Source organism: Eurosta solidaginis, chromosome 3 (assembly GCF_040869045.1).
Source record: "Eurosta solidaginis isolate ZX-2024a chromosome 3, ASM4086904v1, whole genome shotgun sequence".
In the NCBI taxonomy this organism is placed as follows: Eukaryota; Metazoa; Arthropoda; class Insecta; order Diptera; family Tephritidae; genus Eurosta; species Eurosta solidaginis.
Genome location: NC_090321.1, coordinates 283,902,659 through 283,922,862, shown reverse-complemented (window position 1 = coordinate 283,922,862; position 20,204 = coordinate 283,902,659). Strand labels below are relative to the sequence as shown.

The 20,204-nt window shown below is 36.4% G+C and overlaps 1 protein-coding gene across 1 annotated transcript in view; it reads right to left on the bottom strand.

The window, feature by feature from the left end:
* Cyt-b5 (Cytochrome b5) overlaps positions 1–20,204 on the bottom strand; it is a 37,002-nt gene that overhangs the window by 1,018 nt on the left and 15,780 nt on the right. The gene's annotated exons all lie outside the window — the stretch shown is intronic.

Below are 20,204 nucleotides of genomic sequence, written 5' to 3'. Positions count from 1 at the left end.
TTGTCAACCTCACCTATCCGTGGCGAATCCTGTTTCATTAACAGCCGAGGCTCTGGCGACCCCAAGCTCCTCATGGAACTTGGGGGCGGGGAGGGAGGGATGGCCTGAAGGTTTAATGTGACCATATAAATCGTTCCCGAGATGGTCGGGCTAGTACCTTAATGGTGCTGTGTTACCGGAGCGTATCGGATCTGTATCCGGCAAAGGACCATCACATCGATAACACTCCCCAAAGCCTTCGTAAAGTAACCTTATCGCTACAAAAACAACAACAACCAAACAATTTCTGTAAAGATTTTTTGAACTCATCAATTTATAGGAGTTAGATTCATAGAAGGGATTCCATATTATTGACCAATATTCAAGACGATTTCTGACCAAGGATATATAAAGTGCCTTCAACGTCATATGGTCCTTAAAGTCACCGGTGTTACGTCTAATGAACCCAACCATTGCAAAGGATTTTGAAACAATGAAGTCAATGTGACTAGAAAAGAGGATATTAGCATTAATTAGTAGTGTCATTAAAGATTATTGACAAAATTGCTAGGATTAAACTGGTTTTTGTCAAAGTACATTAAAGTTTATGTTCAAAGGGTCTCGGCAGAAAGTTTTTATTGTAACATATGAGCCCCGAAGTCCTTTTCACATATGTACATTAGGGTGGGTTTAATTAAATAAAAAAAAAAATAAATGTAAGGCGCGATAACCTCCGAAAAGATCTAAGGTCGAGCTTCTCTTCCAATTTGCGTCGTGCTCCTCTTGATTTTTCCCTACAAATTGGCCGAACGGGACCTACATGTTTTATGCCGACTCCGAACGGCATCTGCAAGGCAGATGAGTTTTCACTGAGAGCTTTTCATGGCAGAAATACAATCGGAGCGCTTGCCAGACACTGCCGAGGGGCGACCCCGCTTAGAAAAATTTTCTTCTAATTGAAAAATCTTATTTCTAAAATTTTGATGTTGCTTTGCCCGGGAGTTGAACCCAGGGCATACGGTGTGATAGGCGGAGCACGCTACCATCACACCACGGTGGCCGCCACGGTGGGTTTAATTGTATGAGGGAAAAAACTTCAGGTGCACATCCAGTTTCTGAATCTATGGGTCATACTGAGTAATATTGTCCATGGGACCATAGGTCTGAAATGAATTTCGAGCCTCCCTAATTTTGTTAGAAAATTTTATATCCGAATCCGAATTTGACATGATGGACATTAGAGAGCCGTCAAATATTCCAAACTTGAAAGCAAGAAAGACCTTCAAAAATAACGCCATCTCATTTCTTTTTTATTACAACATTTAAATGAATTAAAAAATTAGGGAGGCTGGAAATTCATTTCATACCTATGGTCCCATGGGCAATATTACTCAGTATGATCCATAGATACAGAAACTGGATGTGCCTTTTCAACAATAAATTTTACCCACCCTAATGTACATATTTTTTCCAGCAAAAAGAGTTGTTGCCCCTTAAAGTGAAAAGGACTGCATAGCACAAAGGATCACACCATAGTACAGGTTTACAAGTAGGATATGTGTGAGAAGGAAACAAGTCCTTCTCTTGCTAACACACTGCCGTTTGACCATTGTAAAGGTCTACAAGTAGGATATGTAGCAGCACGCACATGCACAGGCACGCTCACTTGATAAAATGCTTGTTCTTGTTCGTTTTATTTTTGTGGATGCTATTTGGCACTGTTGTACTTCTTAGGTCCAAGTGTAGTAGCTGCTAACGAAAACTGCGTAAAATTTTTATTGTAAAATTACAAAGAAATATCCTTTTTTACTTTCAAACGAGCACTTAATTACATCTCTCTTTAAAATCCATATGTTTTGGACAATTTTAATTAACAAATTGTGATACTTTATTACCGGGGACGATTGATAAAACACCACCAAAACCGTCGGGGGAGGTATTAATAGACGCGTTTTGCCTCGCTTCCAATAATTCGAATACTTTTCGTCTTTGGACTATTGACAACAGGACAAAACGCGTCTTTTCATTTCTCTTTCCACATTTTTGGAGGGGTTATTGCAGTCCACCTCGTTTTTCGCGGTGAACTTTTGAACGGATAGAAAAACTTAGCACTCGTGTTTGTATTCTTAATACTGGAATAACTACGCGTCTTCAGATACCCCAATTCAAGACTTTTGTATAATTTTCTGTAGGACCCATATAGGTGCACTACATTTTCATACTAAAAACGTTCAAAAAAATGTACCATCACAGCAACCCATATCTGATATTCCGCTCCTTTTTTTGTTTCCCTGCGTCAATTTCCACGACAGCAACCCCGGTAATTTTGACACTTCATTCAGTGTCAAACGCAGGTTCCACTGAGTTCCACAATAGTTTAACACTGACAGAAGTGTCAAACGGCAGTGTATTAGAAAGAGAAAGGAATTGTTTCCTTCTCATACATATCATACTTATAAACCTGTACTATGCGTTTGACACTGACCGAAATGTCAAACTAGTGTGGAACCTGCGTGGAAATAAATATTGACATAAATAATAGCAATCGGATGTCGAATAACGAAGTTAGGGGCTATATGCAGTTGTAAAGTAAACGCTGAAAAATTGCAGCTTAAAAAATGTTTTGACTTATTTTTTATGTATGGAAAAACGGGAGTAGCCAAGAGTTTTGTGATTCACGCACATAGAATGTTGAGTTTTAATTGATTTAAGTAGTCCTTAACTTTGCGTGCTTGTTTGCCTTCCGAAATGGGTGATTTTGTTCCTAAAAATCTTTAGAAAAGTAGAAATTTTTTTTAGAAGTAAATTTTGCAGCCGAAATCCATGAGGAACCTGGGGTTGCTAGAGCCTCGGCTGTTAAAGAAACAGGATTCGCCACGGGTAGGTGAGGTTGACAATTGGGTTGGAGAAACTATATATTGCGACGACAGACATACCTGCCGCGGGTATATTCTAAGCCCCCTAACCCGCTGGGGTAGCATTTTTTGATATTTGATTTAATCGCCTATTCATTTATTACATTAGTAAATTTAATGAGTTTAAGAGAAATTATTGTGAATGGGTCTCAAATTCCTTAAATTTACGAATATAATACCTATATGACACTACTTTATTTTCTTTTATATTTTTGTCGCAATCTCTGCTAATACGGTTTAAGTACTGGTGTCAGGGTGTAAACTATATTTTAAAAAACTAACGAAATACAAGAAAAATACAACCTAGTTCTAGTTTTCTTGTCATTATTCACATTCTTTTATGTCGTTCAAGATGCGGTCTGAAAGCGTCAATTGTAACTTAAAAGGCTCCAAGAATTGATCAAGAAATACTTCCAGGTTTAAATCTATGATTGCAGCACTTCATCTCCTGCCGAAAAATATTTCAGAAATATCAAGTTTAGCGGTATGTGCCAGACAATGCGTCGGGCATTGTACGCAAACAGTCTGTACGTGCACGCTCCACTAAAAAAACTCCTAATATCCAAAACTTGAGCAACGAAAGCAATTTTAAGGTGCAAGGGAAGAAAAAAGCAAGAAAAATATGGAGAACAATAAATAAGACACTTGTCGAAACGCAATGTTATATTTACAGTGGATTATGGAGCGGATAGATCATGGTGTGGGTGTGCTTGGCCTTAGGCGATGTTGGAAATTTGGTTTTCATGGAAATCTGAACATGTAAAAGAATAATTGAGTGCCAAAAAATTTAGATTGGATCAATCGCTGCACCTCAACCCATCGAGCATATATGGGAAAACCTAGACAGAAAACTCCGAAAAAGGATCATTAGTAGTAAGAAATGCTCAAAGCCGCCATTTTGGTGTAATGGTAGAAAATTGTACTTGAGGTGCCAGCAATGCATGTTAGTTCCATGCCGCCCGTTAAAAATCTGTAATAAAAGCAGATGGAAAACACACAAAGTTATGGAAATTGACAAACTGTTGGTTTGTACACTTTCTTTTGACATACAAAATATGAAGAATTTCCGCTATTTGGTCCATATCCTTTGTAGTTTTTGTTTTTTCATTAAATAATAGCATATATCCACTAAGAGCTTTATTCGAGATTTAGGCATCTGAAAGGATTTAACGTTAAATCTTGCAAGTTTTATAATACAAAATCAAATCTTCACAAGCAGAAGAGCTAAATCTTCAATCATTCGGTCAGTCATTACAATATTTCAGGTATGGCAACCTACCATTCATATGCCATGTAATTTTTTGATAGGAAAACTGAATACACCTCCCCCAGCGGGTTAGGGGGTCAGAATATACTCACGGTAGGTATGCCTGTGTAGCATGTCTTGAGATTCATTCATTTGTACATACATAAATATATTTTGACTCGTGCAATGACAGTCTACTCAGTACGTTGTCTCGTAACTTGAAGCTTATTCTATTTCAGTTTAAAGCCGACTAAATGCTCACCACAAACCTTTGCTTGCACACAATTTATTCCCACGTTTTTTTTATGCTTAAGTTGCATTTCCCACAACTTATTCCGTTTTTGCGTAGTTTGCGGTTCCCAGCAATTATTCGATTTGTGTTTAGGCTGCAATTCCCACACTTAGTATATAAGTATGTATTAGTGTAAATAAATAATGTATGTAGCTCATAAGAATTAATTAGAATAATTTTGTATAAATATGAATGAAACTTCCCTAATAAAGCAAACATCTCAAGCAGGATCGTAAGAGGCGAATAAAATACCATATTCAAAGGGTTGTGTAGCGTAACCCTTTCAGGTTGCCAGCGCAATATATAGCTTCTCCAGACCCAATTGTCAACCTCACCTATCCGTGGCGAATCCTGTTTCATTAGCAGCCGAGGCTCTGACAACCCCGAACTCCTCATGGATCTAGGGGGTGGGAGGCCGGGATGGCCAAGAAGGTCGCATGTGGTCATAACAAATCGTTCCCGAGATGGTTGGGCTTGGTACCGGAACATACCGGATCTGCATCTGGCAAAGGACCATCAACATCGATAACACTCACCAAGGCCTTCGGGGAGTGTCCTTATCGCTACAACAACAACAACAACACCTACTATATACGTAATAATTTGGTGAAATTTGCTTTTAGCTGTTATACTCGTACTAGCTTTATCCGGCGTACGTCGTAACGCCTGAGATCGAATGAATGTTGTGTAATTTTTTCTGTTTTGTTTGTTGGTAATTTAGTTTATTGTTCTGTAAATTAAATCTAATTATGTACGCATATTTGGTGAAATTTTCATTTAAACCATTTTATTATTGTATCTTATTGTAATGTAAGTGGGTAAACAATATTTTTGGTTTTTTCGTTCGGTGCAAAGATAAACAAATTTTTTGGCATTCCAACTCTAGAGCAAGCAACCTAAGCATGATTGGTGGCCACGGGAAAAGCACGGACTCTGTAAATGTAATCCTGCAACAGTAAGCGATTGTCCTTCGTTGCTTCGATTACATTCGGCATTAATTTCTTAGCGCAAAGTCTGGTTCCATTGCACAATTTTGGTGAGTCTAAATTTCGAAGAAGCATGATTGGTGGTTCTAAAGAGTTTAGAAATTCAATTGGATAATTCACAATTTGATTTTCATCTGTAACTGTGTTATTTCGTCACTTCACCAGGAATTTGGTTTTGAATGCGATCATTGATTTTGTTAACATGATCATTTTTGGGACCTAAGATTGCTCGTTCGCATAGCTAAAAAAAAATTTCAATTTAAAATTCTTAATTCTGAAATATGAAAAACCTTCGTCTTGATCGAAGAAACCTACAGCCAAAATTTGGCGATGATTGAAGAGTGGGAAATACGTTTCCATAGGTAACACACAGATACACAGAATTTGATTTCAATATATATAGATGTAGATAGACTGAAGCTAACAAATTTGTTTAACGGCGGCAGATTACTAAACCTCTAAAAGGAATAACAGCCAAACTCAACAATGCAGTCAAACTTTAGGTGTTAAAATAATCTAAGTTTGTACGGTAGCCATAGTTCTGAAAAACCTCATTTGTAGGGAAGGTGCCACGCCTCTTTTTTCCCAATTCCACATTTTACTTGAGGTGTTAGGACTTAACCTCATATAGCTCCTTACCAATTTTCATTATTCTACCATTACTACATCCAGAGATATGCAGTATGATATATTCCATTTGTATGGGAGGTGCCACGCCCCCTTTTTCCTAATTCCACATTCTCTTGGTGGTGTTAGGGATTCACTTCATATAACTCCTTACTGAATTTCAATGTTCTGGCATGTATACATTCAGAGTTATGAGTACCAAAGATTTAATTTGTATGGGAGGTGCCACGCCCCTTTTATATATATCGAAATTACTTTTAGCCTAAAACATTATAGTTGATCGAAATTGAAGTGTCGGAAATATGTTTCCATACCGAACACACACATACACACACACACATAAAGAATTTGATTTTTATATATATAGATAAACACTGTCTAGGTGTACACGGGCCCACGTTTTGGCCTATATCTCGAGACCCTAGTCAAACAGGGGTACGAAAAATACCCCGTATTAAAGTGCTCATAAATAGCTTCCATTTGGTACTCATATTGTACAAACACATCCCAGGATTACCTAGGTCCACAGAACGGGATAAGAAGTATCCTATATCCGTCTCCTGGTTTTAAGCTACCTTTCCACCTATTTTCATCTAAATCGGTTCACCCATTCTTGTGTTATAAATAGTGTAACTAATACCACTTTCTTTTATATACATATTATAGAGTTATCCTGGTCCACATTGTGGTCGATATCTCGCAAACTATGATGGATATTGAAAGGAAATCAACTCTACATTAAAACCCTCGTCCATACCTATCGTTTGATACCCATATCGCATGACCGCATTTTAGCAGGGTAACCCCTAAAACGTTTCTAAATCTTTGGAATCGTTTTAGCCTATAACCATGTCGGGCCACCACCAAATCTATGCTCAAAATTTCATCTCAATCGGTTCAGCCGTTCTCGAGCTTTGCGGTTCAGAAAAAAGAGCTTCCAAAATATATATTAAATTTTTCTAAAAAAAAATCATAACTCAAGAATGGGTAAACCGATTTGGGAAATCGACTAACCATCATCTCTCCTTCCTGTATCTTTCCTAAAAATTTCATGGCAATCTGTCGAGCCGTTCTCGAGTTATGGAGTGACAATTAAAATGTACACTTCTTTTTATATAGATATGTATATACGACCGACCTCTACAATTATTCCAAACAGCAATATGTGCCATATACGAAAGCATTAGGTGAAATTTGAAACTTCTAACTAATAAATTGAGGAAGATATGAAATATCGGTTGTACGGGGGTTATACGCTTTAGTGATCCGATCCGGTTGGTTCCGACAAATGTCTGATTGGACACCAAATAATCTTCGCTGACCAATTTTCATCAAGATATCTAGTTTGCGTTCAAACAGACAAACGGGCATGGCAAAATAAACTCAAATCGTCATCCTGACAATTTCGGTATACTTATTCGTGGGTCTATATCTTATCCTTTAGGGACTTCCATTTTGGGACTCGTGACATTTTCATAACAGTTACAATAAGGAATGTAAACCTGTTTAATGTTTTTCACTTTGTATACGTGTCGCCGTGATGAAATGAATATTGAGTTGCTCTCATCCCGTTGACGTTTTCCCTTATTCTGAAAAGTTCGGCATGCTTTCCTGGGCACTACTAATTAATTTTTTTATCAGTAATTTAGCTGACTATATTTCATACTTCAGGCAGTATTTATCAAAGCTGTAAAAAGATTGAATCAATTGAGTGTGCATTCTTTTAAAAAACTGTGATTTTTTGGTTGCATATTATAAATCCCCATTCTTGAATGGCTTAAAATACTTTAACACAAACCTAAAGTGTGTGTTATTGAATGGTAAAATATAATTCAATATAGAGTGTGAATGTAGGAACCATTCCCAATCTTTAATGAATCTAAACTTGAAATGAATACACACCTTTTTTTTCCATCCAGTACTAAATACTTTTTCCCCAAGGTTATTTTTTGGTATACTTTCTTTGCCATCAGATATGTTAAATCATTTAGGAGTTGGGTGCAAAAAAGGCGTAAAATTGATCATTAGAAGCAATAGCGCCTTCTAATTATTCAAGTAGTTTAATATTCAAGAATTCATGAGCTTAACACCGGCTTATAATAATTGAATATTCAATCATGATGTTTGAAAAGAAAGAAACATTTACTGGCATATTGCGATGGTACCATTTCGAAAACCGCCGCGTAATCATCATCAGGCAATTTCGAATGTTATCAAAGGTTTCACCGAGATTCGAACTGTGAATCACACGGTGAAACTGCAGTTGCCTTAATTCATTGCAATATTCCAGTAAATGTTTCTTTCTTTTCAGTTTCTCTTAAACAGGCATGATAATTGAATATTAAATTATTATAAACCTAGAAAGTCTTAAATCATCTTCATGGTGTCCGAACATAAGACATACAAGAAAAAGTACTTCATAGCAGATTTTGTATACTTCGTAATTGGGTTGATTTTTCTTTCATTAATCGTGTAAGATCAAAAAACTTGAGGCTCTTGTGAGTTGATTGGTTTCCTTTTTAGGTATATCTCGCGGATAACTTGCTAACATAAAAGCATAGGGCTCTCGATTATATAAAGTACTAGCTTTACCAGGCGCACGCTGTAACACCCGAGATCGAATAGATGTTGCGTTATTTTTTCTGTTTTGTTTGTTGATAATTTAATTTATTGTTCTGTAAATTGAATTGAATTTTGTACGCATATTTGGTGAAATTTTCTGTTAAAACATTTTATTCTTGTATCTTATTGTATCTTATTTTATATTATTGTATTGCTTTTACCACTGATGATTGTTGCTTTGATTACATTCCGAAGAAGCATGACTGGTGAGCCAATTTTCAAAGTTGATATATGCGCAGGCATTCCTTTTGGTTCTAAGGAGTATAGAAATTCATTTGGACAATTCACAATTTTATCTTCATCTGTAACTGTGTCGATCGATTTATATTTCGTCACTTCGCCAGGAAATTGATTTTGAAAGCGATCATTGATTTTGTTAACATGATCATTTTTGGGAGCTAAGATAGTTCTTTCGCATAGCCAAAAAACAAAAACATTTAAATTTAAAATTCTTAATTCTGAAATATGAAAAACTTTCGTCTTGATCGAAGGAACCTCGAGCCAAAATTTTGTGATGATCGAGGTATAGCAAACACGTTTTCATAGGGAACACACACACATAATTTGATTTTTATAGAAGATGTAGATAGACTGAAGCTAAACAATTTTTTTAACAGCGGCAGATTACTAAACGTCCAAAAGGCATAACAGCTAAACTCAACAATGCAGTCAAACTTTAGGTGTTAAAATAACTTAAGTTTGTACGGCAGCCATAGTTTTTCCCCATTCCACATTTTACTGGAGGTTTTAGGACTTAACGTCACATAGCTCCTTACCAATTTTAATTATCCTACCATTACGACATCCAGATATATGCAGTATAATATATTCCATTTATATGGGAGGTGCCACGCCCCCTTTTTCCCAATTCCATATTTTCTTGGTGGTGTTAAGGATTGACCTCAAATAACTCCTTACTGAATTTTAATGTTCTGGCATTTATACCTTCAAAGTTATGCAGTACCAAAGATGCCATTTGAATGGAAGGTTCCACGCCCCCTTTTTCCCAATTCCGTATTTTCTTGGTGGTGTTAGCGATTGACCTCATATAACTCCTTACTGAATTTCAATGTTCTAACATCTATACCTTCAAATTTATGCAGTACCAAAGATTCCATTTGAATGGGAGGTTCCACGCCCCCTTTTTCCCAATTCCGCCTTTTCTTGGTGGTGTTAGGGATTGACCTCATATAACTCCTTACTGAATTTCAATGTTCTGGAATGTATACCTTCAAAGTTATGCATTACTAAAGATTCCATTTGTATGGTAGGTGCCACGCCCCCTTTCTCCAAATTCCGCATTTTCTTGGTGGTGTTAGGGATTGACCTCATACAACTCCTCATTGAATTTCAATGTTCTGGCATGTATACCTTCAAAGGTATGCAGTACCAAAGATTCCATTTGTATGGGAGGTGGCACGCCCCTTTTATATATCGAAATTATTTTCAGCCTAAAACCTTCCCGTTGATCGAAAGAACCCATAACCAAAATTTGGTGATGATTGATGTGTGGGAAATACGTTTCCATAGCGAACACACACACACACAGAATTTGATTTTTATATATATATGGCTAAACCGATTTGGGATTTCAAAATCAACTCCTTCCTGTATCTTTCCTAAAAATTTCATGGCAATCTGTCGAGCCGTTCTCGAGTTATGGAGTGACAATCAAAATGTACACTTCTTTTTATACATATATATAGATTCCAAAGACATGAAGATAAAGTCGAATTTGGCTGAAACTTTGCAAAGACAATCTATTGCTTTCTTGCTATTTTTCAAAATGGTTCTATATATCCTACTTATTTTGCCATTGTAGTAAAATGGATTTTGTAAATGAACACATTGTGCATTGACCAAATAGAGTAAATTGTGGATATTTTTTGTCGATAATATAACAAAAACAGATACATGAGCTCAAGTCATTTAAATTCAAATACATCAAAGTACATAGGTCTATCGGCGATTTCGTTGGAGCTTCCTAGTTTCGAGAATTTCGATAAACATATGTCTATTTCCATGGCATCGTCTTACAGCGACTCAGGCTTTTTCTATTCACCTGAGTCACCGTCCCAGTTTTCCTTCATCTGTGTCACAAAAAAAAATTCATTACAGAGGTTATTAATTTCCTTCCCGACGAAGAGATTTAATGGCTCCATCGGACTAGAGTTTTTTTACAGCTGATGTTTTGACAGTGTTTGACAGAATATAAATATAGGACCCGAGTGATTGAAAAGGACCATTAACCTCTTTGCCTATTTGCACGGTATTGGTAAAAGATTTCAATTGCTTTGGAAGGTTGGATTCTATATTACTTGAGCAGATTTGTATTCAAAGTTAATTTTCTTTGTTATCAAAAAAGCTACAACCTGTAATTACAAACTATTGTGCTTAGAAGAATATTTTTCTTAGAAAATAGAGAAAAGTAGTATATTGCTAATGAAGCTTGCAAACACACAAAACAGTATGGATACAGTATTTGACCATATACCGCTAGGAAGAATATATGAAGGAACTTAAGAGCTTTTATAATATATTGCTTTCAATTGTTTAATCACCAATTGAGGACGTTCAAATGTAGATTAGTACTTTTTCCTGCAAGCCTTTTATATGGCACATTGGCAACACTTATTTAGAACCATGACAATTTCCAGAACAGGGATGTTGCAATATTTGTCATTTACTTTTTTTATAATTAAATTTTTAGGAAAATTTCAATAAGAATACTTTTCCAGTTAACTTCTTCGTGCTTTATTACCGTTTAAATATCGAAAAAACTTGTCATCGCGACCAATAATTAAATTTTTTTGTAGATATTTTGAAGTGGCTTAAATTAAATGCAACCATGTGATATTTGAGCGGGTTTTGTGCATGTACGACATTTTTCATAATTGATTGGTACTAGAAAAGTGTGTGCACACTCAGCAAAGGCTGCATTCATTTGAATGCTTATTCTGTGTTGAAAAATGTTAGTGTTTCATTCAATTACTTCATTCTTTCTTGGAATGAGTTCAGGAAGCATTCTTTTTTCCCTTTACTGAATGAAGAATGGGTTGACTTTTAAGCCACATTCCTTAACAAGGAATGAATGAATGAAGAGCAAGCATTCTTAGCTCAATGATTTAAAATTTCAAACGATTGCACAGTTTTACAGCTCTGGTATTTATGGCATATAATAATGTAATCACTACCTTAACACTTTTTCTTGACAATTATAAAAGTTTTGCACAAAAGTGTCGCAACCGTTACATCCCATCTATAAATGAAGATTAAAGCTTTTTTTCAATCATGATAGCAATCATTCTGAGCAACTTTGTGAAAAATTAGGTATGCTAAGTGTTTACATATTTTCTACAGATACACAATACATAAAGGCATGAGCTTCATCAGGTCATGATCTGGAATTATGTATGAATACTATGTGTATCAAGCAGCGGAAACAGTAGCAGAATTGTTTACAAACAATTGGGTTGGAAAGTATGGTGTGCCAATGGAGTTACATTCTGACCATGGCAGCAATTTTGAATACGCTATGTTCCAAGAAATGTGTAGGACACTGAGCATCCGAAAAACACAGACAACTGCATTACATCCTCAGTCCGATGGTATGGTGGAGCGATTCAATAGAACCTTCGAGGAACACTTAGGCAATTAGTGGACAAGTACCACAAGGAGTGGGATATACACATATCTTTATTCTTGATGGCTTACCGGTCGGCAGTGCATGAGACAACGGGCCAAACTCCCGCAAAGGTAAACTTTAGCAATTACCTTGGGATAAATACCGATGCGGAAAGAAATGCCAGGAAATCCTCTGGTGTCTTGGAGGAAGAAATGAAAGAAATACATTACATTGTCAGAAAACGAACCAGGATTATGAGTGACAAGATGAAAGTCAGATACGATAAAGCAATTAATTCAGAAGGTTTTCTGGAAGAAGATTTGGTGCTGCTATACAATCCACAACGAAAGAAAGGTTTGTCCTCGAAATTTAATGAAATTTAAACTGGGAAGGCCCTTGCAAAGTTGTAAAACGGATGAACGATGTTGTTACCGCATACAAACCATTGGCAAACCACGAAACAAAATGTTGTTCATTTGTAAAGGCTGGCAGCGTTTAGATCGTAAAATTTGTCTGATTGGGACGATCAGACTTACGTGAAGGGCAGTGGAGCGAATGTTAGCAATTTCGATGCGTCACTATGCGGTTAGTAAACTGTAATTCATATACACACATGCATAGAAGGCAACGAAGAATATTTCGCAGTCATAACCAGGAGCTAACAGTGGAGAGAATATTTCACACACATAGACGGCAATAAAGCATATGGCCTTACATAAACTACAGCTATACACGTACATATATAGCTAAATAACCAAACATAAGATACAACTGTTCTAGAAGGCAAAATGGATATTAGCTTAGATTTATTTTATAACGACGAAAATGTTGGTCGCAAAATTGATATGTCGCGAATAGGGAAAAAATTCGAGTGATCACTCCAATCCCTTGGAACTACCAAGCACCAAGTAAGAAAAAAGTTTAGTGGCAAATGATGAGCTTCTAATGAAGTTATTTCGCAGATTTCTAAGTTATTTGCCGTTAAGTAAGGAAGCATTTTGCTTGCTAAACAAAATGAAGGACCAGTACCGCAAACGCATTCTAGGGACGGCTGTACTCCTTTCTTAAATTATGCGCTGCACTCCAATTCGTTGCTGACGGCAGCTATCAAAAATGCTGTGGAAATTATTCAAGTGTTGGACTGGAAAACATCTACAGTTTTTATAGAGGTTTTAGATATTATTGCGGAGCATATTTGTGCGAAGTGGATTAAAACCCAAATGACTGCAGAGGAGCAAAGCGTTTCAAAAATCCCATTTTAGTCTAAAACAGGATTCCCAGGAGTAGTGGGTAGTATCGATGGGAGTCACGTCCGCGTAATTCCACCTATTTTGGCTGCATCCGAACTGCGGATTGCCTCGTCCATCTTCGAGATTTCGCTCCATAAGGACTATACGTTTTTCAAGTAATCTTTCGTTGAAACCTTGTTTTTTCAATAAATGTGTATAAAATTGCTGATATAAAATTTGTTTAAATTAATTTTAAAAGGTTTAAATACCCGCTTTCCATTTTGTTATAATATTTTTTCCAAACTTCAAAATTTTCTGAGACAACTGGTTTCAGTTGTCAGATTTTGAAGTCTTTGAAAACTACACCAACCCAAAGATGTAAGACTACAACCTCAACAACTTCAACCGAAATAATTTTAGACAGGTTGAGTTGTGATCTGTAATACCAAACTGCAAAATTTCAACTGAAAGAGGGTTGAGTTGTAAACCTTAATAGGGGCATTAGTTAAGCACGCGGCCACCGTGGTGTGATGGTAGCGTGCTCCGCCTACCACATCGAATGCCCTGAGTTCACACCCCGGGCAAAGCAACATCAAAATTTTAGAAATAAGGTTTTTCAATTAGAAGACAATTTTTCTAAGCGGGGTCGCCCCTCGGCAGTGTTTGGCTAGCACTCCGAGTGTATTTCTGCCATGAAAAGCTTTCAGTGAAAACTCATCTCGCAGATGCCGTTCGTAGTGGGCATAAAACAACTAGGTCCCGTCCCGCCAATTTGTAGGGAAAATTAAAAAGGATCACGATTGGAAGAGAAGCTGGGCCTAAAATCTCTTCGGAGGTTATCGCGCCTTACATAAATTAATTGAAAGTTAAGCACGCGAGTAATTAATTTGTGAAGTGCTATACCCAAAGCAGTCTAAATAAAACACATTTGGTTATACTAAATATTTGAGTTATTTATTCGACAGTTCAGCGATTCGAACGTTATCGGAGGGTGCATGATTATCAGGAATTTCCCAAAATTCCTTACAGTATTGTTAAACATCATGTCTTGCAACTAATATCCCGGCAATATATGTACATAGCGTCAGCTTAATCCACAAGGGCCCTAAAAAAGGAAATACACGGAGCGATATACCTCCAAAGAGATTTAGGTTGAGCTTCTCTTCCAAGCTGCATCGTGCATTTTTTGTTAAGACATTTTTATGTAGTTCTTGAAATTTTGAATGAAATGTACATTTATAAAAAGTTTAAATTTAGACTCAATCTTTTAATCGTGTACGTAATCAGACTTATCGGTATCATAGAAGTCACCAATTATATTCATTAGATTAAGAATAAGTGTTTATCACTTAAATTTCTTTCGTTCGCAAAACAGACTATAAAGCAGCTGACAGCTCGTTATAAACTACGAAAATTGCTATGTATAACCGGAAAAATTTATTACGCAATTTAATTAATAATTGTTTAATAAATTTTCTACCTGAATACCATATTACATCTCTTTACAATAAAGCTAAGTATTTACATATGAAACAGATAAGCAAAGTGAGAAAAGGTTGCGAGCCAATCTAATCAACAATTTTATGCTTAGTCATATTAACATGATACTGCAAAATTGTTATCACTACGTCCGTTCTACATAGAACAACTAAACAATTAAGTGCAGATGATTTTTATACGAGCTTTCATTTTATTTTTAGGCCCGGTTTTTCATTAGTAGGTTACGGCAACATTGGTTTTTAAACGGTTTTATTTAGCTTGACTTGACAGGCAGGCCGCACGGCCGCATGCACGGCCGTTGTGAACGAATTTTGTAATTGAAATTTAAGTAACTTCCCGATAAGCTACAAGCTTGAAACTTGGAATATAGTTCAGAACCCGATGACAATGCAATAATAAGAAAAAATCGCCGCTAGGTGGCGCAAGGATCGAGATATTCACAAAAAACGTATTTGTGGTCCGATTTGGCTCATATTTGGAACACATAATACATACAGCAAAAATGGACCTATGAAAAAATCGCCGTTAGGTGGCGCAAGGATCGAGATATTCACAAAAATCGTATTTGTGGTCCGATTTGGCTCATATTTGGAACACATAATACATACAAGAATAAAAAGCGACCTATAAACAAAAATCGCCGCTAGGTGGCGTAAGGATCGAGATATTCACAAAAATCGTATTTGTGGTCCAACTTGGCTCATATTTGGAACCCATAATACATACAAGAATAGAAAGCGACCTATGAAAAAATCGCCGCTAGGTGGCGCAAGGATCGAGATATTCACAAAAATCGTATTTGTGGTCCGATTTGGCTCATATTTGGAACACATAATACATACAAGAATAAAAAGCGACCTATAAACAAAAATCGCCGCTAGGTGGCGTAAGGATCGAGATATTCACAAAAATCGTATTTGTAGTCCGATTTGGCTCATATTTGGAAAACATAATACATATAAGAATAAAAAGCGACCTATGAAAAAAATCGACGCTAGGTGGCGCAAGGATCGAGATATTCACAAAAATCGTATTTGTGGTCCGATTTCACTCATATTTGGAACACATAATACATACAAGAATAAAAAGCGACCTATAAACAAAAATCGCCGCTAGGTGGCGTAAGGATCGAGATATTCACAAAAATCGTATTTGTGGTCCAACTTGGCTCATATTTGGAACCCATAATACATACAAGAATAGAAAGCGACCTATGAAAAAATCGCCGCTAGGTGGCGCAAGGATCGAGATATTCACAAAAATCGTATTTGTGGTCCGATTTGGCTCATATTTGGAACACATAATACATACAAGAATAAAAAGCGACCTATAAACAAAAATCGACGCTAGGTGGCGTAAGGATCGAGATATTCACAAAAATCGTATTTGTGGTCCGATTTGGCTCATATTTGGAACACATAATACATACAAGAAAAAAAGCGACCTATAAACAAAAATCACCGCTAGGTGGCTCAAGGATCGAGATATTCACAAAAATCATATTTGTGGTCCGATTTGGCTCATATTTGGAACACATAATACATACAAAAATAAAAAGCGACCTATGAAAAAATCGCCGCTAGGTGGGCAAGGATCCAGATATTCACAAAAATCGTATCGTTTACATTTTGAGATGCCATTTGTTTGTTTCCATTTCATTTTGACATTTTGTCATACAAATTGACATTTATTGATTATGATGCCAGATTGTATGCGCTAAGTGGAGTATAATCAAGCCTAAGTTACCAAGTTTACGCCAAGTCAAGTCAAGTCTATGCAAAGTATCAGTAATGGGGCCTTACGACATATACTTTGCAACGAATAGCTTGCTTAATAACCAAACTGATTCATAGCTCAAATGAAACTGCTCTCGCCTCCACTGTTGTCGCCCTTTTATACTGTCCGACCTCCTCGTTGCATATTTCTAGGCTTTTCTAATTCCAGAACTTACTAGTTAGTTATAAATTTCTCAGCTACAACTACAGATGTATAATTTTTATAGCTTCTCTCATACCCCATGCGCTTGTATGTGTGAGCGACACTTCCACAATCACAATTGCATACCTCTAGGGGCATTTCAGATAAGATATCTGCATGTGCTTGTGCGTTGCTTCTCCGCCGCGTGCACGCGTATGTGTAGGCATAATGATTGAATTATTGATTTGAATTCACGTCACTGCTTAGCATCGGCCTAGAGATGGCGGTACCCCTTAGTGCTGCCAACATTCGTAACAATAGAGATGGCAGTACCCCTTAGTGCCGCCAACATTCGTAACAATATTTATTTTTAAAAATATTATTTAATTTATTTGATATTTAAAATATTATAATCAAAAATTTTCTTTTTGAAGTATTCAAAAATTTTCATTTTCCAAAAACTAATTCGATAACAAAATATTTAAAATTCAAAGTATAAAATACAAAGTTAATAATTTAACAACAAATAATAAACACTATAATTACATACTCAGCTGAGAGCTATGGAGACAAAATGAGGGAAAATCACCATGTAGGAAAATGAACCTAGGGTAACCCTGGAATGTGTTTGTATGACATGTGTATCAAATGGAAGGTATTAAAGAGTATTTTAAGAGCAGTGGGCCATAGTTCTATAGGTGGACGCAATTTAGGGATATCGCCATAAAGGTGGACCAGGGCTGACTCTAGAATTTGTTTGTACGATATGGGTATCAAATGAAAGGTGTTGGGTATTTTAAAAGGGAGTGGGCCGTAGTTCTATAGGTGGACGCCTTTTCGAGATATCGCCATAAAGATGGACCAGGGGTGACTCTAGAATTTTTTTGTATGATATGGGTATCAAATGAAAGGTGTTAATGAGTATTTTAAAATGGAATGGGCCTTAGTTCTATAGGTGGACGCTTTTTCGAGATATCGCCATAAAGGTGGACCAGGGGTGACTCTAGAATGCGTTTGTACGATATGGGTATCAAATGAAAGGTGTTAATATTTAGGTGTTTAATAGGGAGTGGCCTTAGTTCTATAGGTGGACGCCTTTTCGAGATATCGCCATAAAGGAATGCGATTGTAAAATATGGGTATCAAACGAAAGGTGATAATGAGTATTTTAAAAGGGAGTGGGCCTTAGTTCTCTAGGTGGACGCCTTTTCGAGATATCGCCATAAAGGTGGACCAGGGGTGAGTTTATAATGTGTTTGTACGATATGGGTATCAAATTAAAGGTATTAGTGAGAGTTTTAAAAGGGAGTGGTTGTAGTTGTATATGTGAAAACATTTTCGAAAATGTGGACCAGGGTGACCCAGAACATCATCTGTCGGGTACCGCTAATTTATTTATATATGTAATACCACGAACAGTATTCCTGCTAAGATTCCAAGGCCTTTTATTTCGCCCTGCACAACTTTTTCATTTTCTTCTACTTAATATGGTAGGTGTCACACCCATTTTACAGTTTTTTTCTAAAGTTATATTTTGCGTCAATAAACCAATCCAATTACCATGTTTCACTCTTTTTTTCGTATTTGGTATAGAATTATGGCATTTTTTTCATTTTTCGTAATTTTCGATATCGAAAAAGTGGGCGTGGTCATAGTCGGATTTCGGCCATTTTTTATACCAATACAAAGTGAGTTCAGATAAGTACGTGAACTGAGTTTAGTAAAGATATATCGATTTTTGCTCAAGTTATCGTGTTAACGGCCGAGCGGAAGGACAGACGGTCGACTGTGTATAAAAACTGGGCGTAGCTTCAACCGATTGCGCCCTCTTTCACAGAAAACAGTTATCGCCCTAGAGCCCTTACCAAATTCCACAAGGATTGGTAAATTTGTGTTCAACATATGGCAATAAAAGTATCCTAGACAAATTAAATGAAAAAGTGCGGAGCCACGCTCATTTTAAAATTTTCTTTTATATTTGTATTTTGTTGCACCATATCATTACTGGAGTTGAATGTTGACACAATTTACTTATATACTGTAAAGATATTAAATTTTTTGTTAAAATTTATTTATTTATTTATTTATTTAAGTCTACAGTACCAAATACCTTACAGACTAGAACAATATATTTAGATAAATCCCAAACAGAGAAGTGAATATTATATAGAATAATACAAAACACAAGTTTTTTACTAACAAATTGCATTAAGTGTTTTTAAAAAGTGTGATTTTGAGGAAGCAAAGTCAACCTGGTTTGTGATTGAAAATAAAGCATTCATTTCACGCAATGCCCGAGCAATAGGCGCCATACTCGCATATTTTGTTTTAAAATTTTCTAAATAAAAGGGAAAAATTGTACGCAGATTTCTTCGCGGAACATTAAAACTAATACGCTCAAGTAAAACTGGACAATCAATTACGCCAGTAATAACGTTAAACACGAACCCAAGTGAAAGAACTTTCCGTCGCTTTTCCAAAGAATCCAAATTTATTAGCATACGTCGAGCATCATACGAGGGAGCGGATCTTCAAACCGAAGGGAACGTAATGCGTGTTTCAGAAAAACTCTTTGCACACGCTCGATCCTATTGATCGAAAACTGATCAAACTGACACCAAATAAAGACTGCATACTCCAAGTGTGACCGGACAAGCGACGCAAAGAGTTGTTTATGGGTGTAAGGGTCGGCAAATTCAGACGAGTTGCGACGAATGAAACTCAAAAGAGAATATGATTTTAAAATTATACGATTTAAATGACTGTTGAAATTAAACTTTGCATCAAACACAACTCCTAAATCCTTAAATTCTGTAACGGATTGTAGTACACCAGTACCAATAGCATACGATGTACTCAGATTGTACTGACGCTTGGAAAAAGATAAATGGAAACATTTTTTAATATTTAAAGAGAGGCGCGATTTCACACACCATCTATAAAGATTGTCGAGATCCTTCTGTAGGTTCATCGCGTCAACTAAGTTTCTAACATTACAAAAAAATTTTAAATCGTCTGCATAAAGCAAAACCTCTGCATGTAAGAAACAATCACTTATGTCATTAATAAATAGTATAAATAGGAGTGGTCCTAAAATACTACCTTGGTTAGTAGACACACCATCAATCGTAACTACGCAGCATCTATTCATTAAATATGAATTGATCCACAATAAGAAAGATGAGTGAAATCCTATGCAGGCCAATTTACTAAGTAAAATTTTGTGCGAGACTTTATCGAAAGCCTTAGAAAAATCTGTATAAATA